The sequence below is a fragment of the Paroedura picta genome, chromosome 12 (genome assembly GCF_049243985.1).
Source record: "Paroedura picta isolate Pp20150507F chromosome 12, Ppicta_v3.0, whole genome shotgun sequence".
Taxonomy (NCBI): Eukaryota; Metazoa; Chordata; class Lepidosauria; order Squamata; family Gekkonidae; genus Paroedura; species Paroedura picta.
The window spans coordinates 32,786,539-32,796,378 of record NC_135380.1 but is presented as its reverse complement, the minus strand read 5'-3'; the positions used below and the strand labels follow the sequence as shown (position 1 = coordinate 32,796,378).

The 9,840-nt window shown below is 46.6% G+C and overlaps 1 long non-coding RNA gene across 1 annotated transcript; it reads left to right on the top strand.

Moving 5' to 3' along the window:
* Positions 1 to 7,268: 7,268 nt before the first annotated feature.
* On the top strand, positions 7,269 to 9,394 carry LOC143821683 (uncharacterized). Its single transcript, XR_013225867.1, has 3 exons — positions 7,269 to 7,378; positions 8,548 to 8,669; positions 9,101 to 9,394. It is a non-coding gene; the product is annotated as an uncharacterized LOC143821683 (long non-coding RNA).
* The last annotated feature ends 446 nt before the right edge of the window (positions 9,395 to 9,840 follow it).

The following is a 9,840-nucleotide window of genomic DNA, read 5'->3' as shown; positions in this document are numbered from 1 at the left end:
CACCCGATCTTTGTTTTTGCGTTGGTTCTGTATAAATGACACAAAAGAAACCCTGAGTTGGGAACACCAACAAAGGAAGTGAGTGTAAAAGAAAGGCTTACAATGAGAACACGTGGGACCAAAACAAAACAGTGATGGATTGGAAGTGAGAGGAATCATTCCATGGAAGTGCGTGGAAAATCTGCAGGGCTGGAATGAAAATCAAATGCATGTTGAATCTATACCCCCCCTGGAAGGAGACAGAATTAGAGCCTGCTTTCACAAGCCATTGCAAGTACTTTAAGGTCTGAGTGCACATCGGTAGCTTTTTCTGCAGGTTTGAATGCTGCTGCTTGTTGGAATACACAATGTCTGGTGTACAAAGATGAGAAAAGAAGAAGACCCTGAAGGGGACAGCAAGAGTGCTGTTAGATAGGTCAGAGAATTCAGGACCTTTCTCTCCTATTAACTGTGCTTTCTTGTCTGTCCTCAGATTGCTACTCTTAGGGCAATATCCTGCTTCTTCTCGGAAGTTTCCTCCTCCTTCTTCTCAGGTAGCCATGCAGAACAGACTCCTGTCCCTATCTCTCCCAGCACTATGTCCTTCCATAAATAAATCCTTTACCTCCTTTATCCTAAAATACAGTGTGTGCATATCTTTGACTCATTTACCCTGCTAACTAGGGATAGGAATGGATTCCTCATTACCTGGAATAGAGACAGAAGCTCAAGTTCCAGCAGGGACAGAACAGTTTCTGAAATGAATCTCCCAGGGGGTTACTGGACACCCAAACAAGGCCTGGACTACACACTTGAGCTGTCTGCACATGAATTCAAGCCTCTAGCATACTGAGGGATCCATAGCATCATGTTTAGGTATCATCAGTCGTTCACTGAACCAACAAGGAATGAGACCTAGTGGAAGAACAGGCCTGCTTAGAATGATCTCAGCATTTCATTCTGGAATCTTAGCTGTAATGCAGGCAAGGAGTCATAGAATAGAATTTGGGAAAGCCAGGATTAAATCTCAGGTTGACAAACTCAAGGTGGGACTTGGAGATCTTATGCTTTTTCAGCTGATCCTCAGACAAAAGAGATCAATTTCCCTAAAGAAAATGCTTTGTAGGATGGACTCTATGGCATCTGAGGGTCCTCCCCTTCCCAAACCCCACACTCTCCAGACTCCATCCCCAAAATCTCCAGAATTTTCCCAACCCAGATCTGGCAACCGCAGTCAAATCCCTGCTCAGCTACGAAAGCTTGCTGAGTGTCCTTAAACAAGTCACATTCTCTGTTAGACCTATCACAGGGAGGGTCACCAGGTCTACTGGTCTGGATGGGGGTCCCCTGCTTTCTGGATGCACAGCACCTTGCCCTAACCTCCCCCCTCCAAACTCCCTCCAACCTGGAAGGACCTTAACAAGAAGTGGAGACATTAACAAGAAGTGATATTGGCACGCTGGGGGCTTTGGTGGAGGCCACACTATTTTGGGGTCAAAACTATATAGGTTGAAGCATTCTGTACCATAGAGTCTGTCCCCAAAGCCAGAGCATCACCCCCCAACATCTCTGACCTGCCAACATCACTTCTGGCCAATGCCAATACATCAGAAAACTCCCGGGAAGCACTCCCCACTCCCCTCCAGCAATGATGATGAACCTGGCAGACTTAATCACAGAGCTTTTGTTGTGAAGAGAAAATGGCTGCTTTGGAAGGTGGGCTGCATGGTGTTACGACCAACGGAGGCCCCTCCCCTTCCTCAACCCCACTCTCCCAGGCTCCACCTTCAAATCTCCAGGTATTTCTGAACTCAAAGTTGGCAACTCTACCACCAGCATATTTGACTGTCCAATCGGTCTGTCTGGTTTGTGTCAAACAGCCACAAACACCTGCCCAAATGGTTTGCATCTGGCTTTCCCAAAACTGCACATGCGCAGACACTGTCAGTTCAAACTGATTGGCAGCTGTTAGGGTCCTTAGGATTGACTTAAACCAGGGGTGGGCAAACTGTGGCCCTCCAAATGTCCATGGACTACAATTTCCATGAGCCCCTGCCAGCACATGCTGGCAGGGGTTCATGGGAATTGAAGTCCATGGACATTTGGAGGGCCACAGTTTGCCCACCCCTGACTTAAGCAAACACCAAAGAGTAGGCGTTTTATTTAAAAATGCAGAATCTATCAGTGACTGTTTTAGATTATTTGCAAGTGATCTAAGTATCCCAGGGGTAGTCAAACTGCGGCCCTCCAGATGTCCATGGACTACAATTCCCAGGGGCCCCCTGCCAGCGTTCGCTGGCAGGGGGCTCCTGGGAATTGTAGTCCATGGACATCTGGAGGGCCTCAGTTTGACTACTCCTGCATTAAACAATCGCCTGCAGAGTAGAACACTGACACTGCAAGGGTAGGGGTGAGGGGAGACTCAAGAGGGCTGCAAAAGATGAGCGGGCCTGAGAAGCCAGTTGCATTTTATGGCAGGTTTTGTAAGGAATGCCGTGAAACAAAATGCCAGACACCTGTGAACAGATCGGTGAACCAGTGATCAAATTATCATCAACAACGACAAACAATCAGGTCTCCGTTAGCAGCTGGTAAAGAAGGCTTGAGTCAAACTGGTGGGTGATCGAACATCCTTAAGGAGGATCTTTCCAGCTTCCAACTGCCACTAATATTAAGGTGTTTAAGTAATAAGGCCACTTAGGAGTATTGTTGTCCCGTTTTGCATTTTGAGCTATGGAACTTCCAGGCTCAGCAGCTGTAGCCCACAAGAGACAAACAACAGGAGAGAGCAAGGCATATGCATGTATACGGGTTCAGCCCGTGGCTCTGCGGAAAGATAAGGAAAACAGAGGCCAGCCATTTGGCTCAAATAGACATTTACCGCAATGGGATTCTTGCCAATTGTTTGAGGGAGAAATTGCTGGAAGCTTCCAGAATGGGCAGCCTTCGGCCTTGCCCTCAGCAGGCCTGCCACGGAGGAGGCAGAGGAGCTGAGGTGAAGTTCTTGTCAGTGTGTAAGAGGAATCGGTTCCTCCTCTCTCATTACTCTCTAAAATGGTCTCCCTGTGATGTTTCCCAATCCCACTCTGAGAGAATGTGTGTGGATTTTCGCTGCTCTCTAGCAATGTACATCATTTACTGACTGCTCTGGCAATTTCTCATTTCATTTTCCCAGCGTCACACGCAGAAGGGAGAAAATGCAACTGGCTTATGAAGCACATGATGCGCAAGGCCCAGCAATGGAGGAAGCCATTCATCCAGGGACAGATTTTCAGCAGATAGGGACCGAAGCAAAGATATTCATCTATACCCCAAATGAAGGAATAATTCCATGATGTTACCACCTTGGCCATTGTGCACCACCTAATCTGAAAGCTGAATGTATGATTTTTTTTTTTGGAAGATGAGTTGCTTTTTATATCCCACTTCTCACTACCTGAAAGGGTCTTAAAGTGGGTTACAAATACCTTCCCTTCATCTCCCCACAATGGACACCCAGTGAGGTAGGTGACGCTGAGAGAGCTCTGAGAGAACTGTGACTGGCAATGAGGAAAGGGGCGTTCCCAAGCTACAAAATGGTGGGCATGGGGAAAACACCAAATGCATGCATTTCCACAATGGGCAACCCCGAATGAGATTAAAAGTAAAGGTATCCCCTGTGCAAGCACTAAGTCATGTCTGACCCTTGGGGTGACGCCCTCTAGTGTTCTCATGGCAGACTCAATACGGGGTGGTTTGCCAGTGCCTTCCCCAGTCATGACCGTTTATCCCCCAGCAAGCTGGGTCCTCATTTTACCCAACTCGGAAGGATGGAAGGCTGAGTCAACCTTGAGCCGGCTGCTGGGATTGAACTCCCAGCCTCATGGGCAGAGCTTCAGACTGCATGTCTGCTGTCTTACCACTCTGCACCACAAGATTATGCCTTGGCTAATGGAATCTCTGTAACTGGGAATTTCTAAGTGCACCTGGAAAGTTAGATGCACTTAGAAAGGCGAATTTAAATGCAGAAATTGATTAAAAAATTGGCCCTTTAAAAATGCAAATCTAAATGATATCGCTAAGGCAGAAACGGTCCATGTGTAATCTGCTTTGAGTCCAAGTGGGGAAGGAGGACTATTAAGGTAACTAAATAAATAAAATTTCACGAAACAGGAAGCCTGCTGCTCACTTCTGCTTTTAAACAAACAGATGGGTGAGGATAATTTTCAGTAGGCCACTGAGGTGTGTGGAACCCTTTCTTCTATCGGTGCATTTCTTTCCTGCCCTCCTTCCAGGAACTCATGGTCAGGTACATGCACTGCTGTGTTTATTGTGTCGGTGGAAGCAGGTGGTGGATCGGAGAGTCTCCAAGGGGATTTTGTGGGGTCTTGGGGCTCCAGCAATGAACGCTCTAGGGCTGTGGTGGGGAGGTAGTGCTTGCTGGGAGGCGAGAACATCTGGGGACATACAGGTCAGACCAGGGCAGGTGCAGTCCATGACTGAAATAGCGTAGAGGTGGGGTGCTTGGAAGGGAGCTGGTGCAGGATCTGGGCACCAAGATCAGCAGAGGAAGTTTCTTTCTTCCACACACGCCCATCTACCCCAACCCCACTCACTTACCCTCACCCGTTGTGTAGCAAAAGCCACATGCTGAATATTTAATAGAATTATGGCTAGTTATCAGCACAACCAGGTGATAAATCCTGAGTGCTCCCTAGACAACGCCCAGGAAAAGGCCATTAAGGGCTTTCCAGATTCCTCCTTCCCCCCTCCCTCGTGCCAAAATAACTTTAAAAAAAAGACTGCCAAACAAAAATAACAACAGTGCTCTCTGCCTCCCCGAAATCTTGGCTGATCCCTCTGTTCCTTCTGCTGCCTCCCATCCCCGCTATTTCCTTCCTGGCCAGTGATGATTTTCTGCTAACACCTCCCTCCACCATCCCCCCCCCTTCAGTTTCCTTTTACTGTATATGAAGGAGGTGATCTTTCCGCTGCCCTTTGTCTTGGAAAAAAAATTAATTCTCATTTGCATTACCTCCACTAAATGTCACCTACCGATAGTTTGTTAGACATTAGCAGTGGTGGCAGAGAGGGGCACCGGATAATTGCGTTCTGCCTAGTGCTGGGATTTACATAATTTCAGACAGCAATTAAAGAATCTATGGGAATATTTTCTCTCTCTCTCTCTCACTCTCACTCTCTCTCTTGTTCACTTCCAACCTCTTTGTTCAAAGAAAGTGTTCGTTTACATTAAGGCGCTCAGCTCCTCGCTGTTCATTTGCATAAAATTAAAGGTTTTTGTGTTCCGAAACAGCAGGGTAACATTTAAAATTCCGTTTTAAAAAGCTCACCTTAGAATAATAAAATGTTAATATCATTTCGCAGGCTCAGAGAGGCCGCCAGCTGCTTCCCAGTGCAAACTTTTATCCAGCACTATCAGTTTCAGAGATAGATAGATAGATAGATAGATGATAGATAGATAGATAGATAGATAGATAGATAGATAGATAGATAGATAGATAGATAGATAGATAGATAGATAGATAGATAGATAGATAGATGGATGGATGGATGGATGGATGGATGGATGGATGGATGGATGGATGGATGGATAGATAGATAGATAGACAGACAGACAGACAGACAGACAGACAGACAGACAGACAGACAGACAAAACAAATGCAGTGGTTATGTTGCTGCTTTCATAAGAAGTTGTGAAATCTCACATTTCTGAGAAGGCATTATCCAGTTTTAAAAAATAAAATATATCTGGCACATTTGCCTCCAGTGAAATTTGCACAGCCAATGAATTTTGGCAAACTTTTTTTTAAACAGAAGACCTCAAAAGATCACTCTATATAACAAATAAATATAAGCTACACAAACAGAATATTGCATGCAGGCACACATTCCAGAATATGGACTATCAGAATGCATGTGTGTGTGTGCGCATGTGCACTCATATATGTGCACATGATATGCACATGATATCTTTCACCATCTTTGGAAATTTTTAAACAGAGGCTGGATAGCCACCTGACAGAGAGGCTGATTCTGTGAAGGCTTAAGGGGGTGGCAGGCTACAGTGGATGAGCAATAGGGATGTGAGTGTCCTGCATAGTGTAGGGGGTTGGACTAGATGACCCATGAGGTCCCTTCCAACTCTATGATTCTATGATATTCTAATCAGAATTCACATCCCGGCTAGTTCTGAAAACCCCACTCTGAATCTTTCTCTTTTGATCTAGCCTTCCTCACAGGGTCATTGTGAGGATAGTGGAAGAAGGGAGAGCCACATAAACCCCCAGGCAGAAGGGTGGGATTAAAATGCACAGACCAGACCTCACCTTGCCTGCCTCTCTCCTCTCTTTGTCATCCATCCGCATGGGCATCTCTGAAATGCTAATATTCTTGGGGTAGACACCCTAGAGCAGCCTTTCTCAGCTTTTTGTTTACCATTAAGAACCCCCTGAAACATTCTTCAAGCTCCGAGAAACCCCAGAAGTGGCGCAATCCTGCAGAATAAGGTTGGGAAGCATCGCTGTGGACATGCCCATTGGGGCCCTTCCCCTTCCCTTCCCACCCCCTCCAGGCCAATTTGGGAGTGGGTGCAGGTCAACAGGACCACATATGGTCATACCACCTGATAAATGTTTAAGAATTTTAAAATATACATAAAAATCAATTAACGCCCACCCATTCGGGAAACCCTTCCATGACCGTCAAGAAACCCCAGGGTTTCACGAAACCCTGGCTGAGAAAGACTGCCCCAGTGGGAAGTTCCACAATAGTGTAGAAGCATAACAAGTCGCAATTAACATTGTTGATGCCGTGAATTTTAAAATTGGTTTGCTGCTTTCCTCTCGGATGTGGGTCTCCTTGTGGAAGACCCACAAAGCATTATGGGTAGTGCTTAGGGTCCCTCCGCAGGAACGACTTAGCCACTTTGAGGCCCTTCATGGCTAAAAGCTCCAGCGTCAGTCTACTGACAGGTTCCGGCACGCAAGAGCGGAGGCACACTGCTGTCCTTTGCCAAGGAAGGGAGCGGAGGCACCAGTCCCAGGTATTCATCTGTCAGGAAGATATATGATCTAGTATAGAGCTTTGTACAGCTGGCACCAGGGAAGCGGCGGCGGTCCCCATGCCAAGAGAACACACAATGAGGTTGGCATTCCCCAAACAAGCCCAAATGAGCGCAGCCAAGCTGAAGGCCCCCATCCCGGGAGCGGAGTCTCTTTACCATCTCGTGACAGACATGGTTGGCAGAGCTCTCCGACCCTTTCCCCAGGGGGAGGAGGCCCACTCGAAGAGCCAGAGAGGCTAGCCCAACTCTCGGAGAGGTGACCGTGCAGGCAGAGAGAAAGAGCAGATACCGAAGCGTGCGGCTCCTCCCTCCCTCGGCCGCATCATCGTGGAAAGGTGGGGTGCCAAATGCTGTCAAATCAGGGGGAAACAGCTTGCGCGAGGCATTGTCCTGGAAACAGGACAAAGCTGGCAAAACGCGAAAAGACGATAAAAGGGACCCAAGTCCTTGCTAGCCGTTAAGAAACAATGCATGGCCAGGCATGGTGTTTTCCAAAGGCAGCGCCAATCCCTTGGGGACAGAGCTGCATTAGCACACCAGGCCCAGACGAAACCCACAAAAGTTAAAAGCAGTGAGCTGGCAAAGGGAAGAACGAGAGACAAACAGTTCTGGATTTGTTATAGGTTAGCAACACCACCGAAGTATGCCTTTGGACATGAGCCAATGGATCCTCTGAGAGGGGGGAAATGCCAGGTGGAGGTCGGGGCTCTTTGACAAGTCTGAAGTGTCCAGGTTGTACAGTTGCCAACCTCCAGGTGAGGGCTGGGAATCTCCCAGAATTACAGCTGATTTCCTAACTACATATATTGTTTGTTTATTTGTTTTAAACAGTTTGGTGTAGTGGTTAGGAGTGTGGACTTCTAATCTGGCATGCCAGGTTCGATTCTGCGCTCCCCCACATGCAACCAGCTGGGTGACCTTGGGCTCGCCACGGCACTGATAAATCTGTTCTGACCGGGCAGTGATATCAGGGCTCTCTCAGCCTCACCCACCCCACAGGGTGTCTGTTGTGGGGAGAGGAATGGGAAGGCGACTATAAGCCGCTTCGGGTAGGGAAAAGCGGCATATAAGAACCAACTCTTCTTCTTCTTCATCTTTCTCCTGGAGAAAATAGCTGCTGGAAGGTGGATTGTAGGGCATTATACCCTGCTGAGGCCCTGTCCCTTCTTGAATCCTACCCTTGCAAGCTCCACTCTGAAATCTCCAGGGATTTCTGAACCTGGAGTTGGCAATGCTACAGATGGCCTAGGGAAGATGCTAATCCCACAGCTGGGGTGTACAAACCTTTCATTCCTCTTAAGGGCACAGAGATCCCAAATTCTCCTCACTGGAATTTCTCTCACATTTTAGAGGTCCAGAATTCCCGCAGTCTAGATTGCAAGGTGGAAATGACCCACTAGAAAGCCTTCCTTAAATTCATATTTTGGGAACAGCATTTCACATGTTTGGTTGGCCATAACTTTGGCTTTCTATAATTTTGTTTGCGTCTTCCATCTTCCTCCAGATGACCAACATGCTCATGCGCATTGACAAGCACTATAAAAGTGAGGCAGGAGCTGGAATCTCCATCTGATTCTACGTATGGTTATGTCAAAACTCATTTTCTGTGGATTTTCCCAAATGCAGGTGCGTATCGGGGCAAAAGCCACTCCCACCCCCCATCATGTGTATTGAGATTGTTGGGGGGGCAGGGTTTTACAAATAAGCATGTGTGCATCAGTCACGTCAAGGGAATAAATGAAATCTATAAACCCAAGGAACAGTGCACTGTGGTGATTTGCCCATGCACCAATTCCAGAATTAGTCTTAGAAATTCTCTATATCAAGTAATAGGGCCATATTATGTGCCTCATTGGGAAGCACATCTTTAAGCAGCGTAAACCATATGGGGCTAAAAGGATGCATATTATCATCTACGTTTGACATAAAAACTGAATCATTTCCCCTGCTCAGATCACAACATACAGTTTAATAAGCCATATGCATGGGCGGGTGAGGGAGAGGGATTCATGTTATGACCTGAAACTGACTTCAAGATGTACCATGTTCCCCTTTAGGAAGCACACCTTTGCACTGGAGGACACACATACACGTCATGGCATTTGAAGCTGACAGGACTTAGAAGACATGCAGTTTTCCACTGGATGCCTGTGCCCTGCACACCTGACCACTGCTCCCCTCCCCCATGAGAATGTGCACTGGAATCTGCACATTCCAGATGCTCATATTTATTCAATTATGTTTCAGTTTTCATTCCGCCCTATCTCAAAAAGACACAGGGAGGAATTCTTTCTTTGGTGTTCTGTTAATGCACATGAGCACATCGGTCATGTGGAGAAGGATGGCAGAAGCAAACAAAATGGAAGAAAGTCAAAGTTATGGCAAGACATATGTTAAATGCTGTTCACAAAATATGAACCTATGACTTTATAGCATCCCGGTATAGCATCCCTACCTATGCCTTTAAGACCCCAGATATGCACATGTGTGTTTCTACTATGTTTATTGTCTTTACCACTTTCCTGTTAAACTCAATTGAAGGAATTGGAAGCTTCCTTGAAGGCACTGGACAAGGTGTTGTGTGCAGAATTACACCAAGGTTGCTTTGTTGCAACAATTTAGCAGCACATGCTGCTGAATTGGCAACACTGGGGTAAATTGAAAGAGTACATATTAAGAGGAAGAAGTAAGAAGTTACAGTGAACAGCACATCATACAAAATTCCAAAGGTGCCTCCCCACGACAAAGTAATATGTTAAGAATTCACCATCAGTTCTGGTCCAAAAACAAGAGCAGG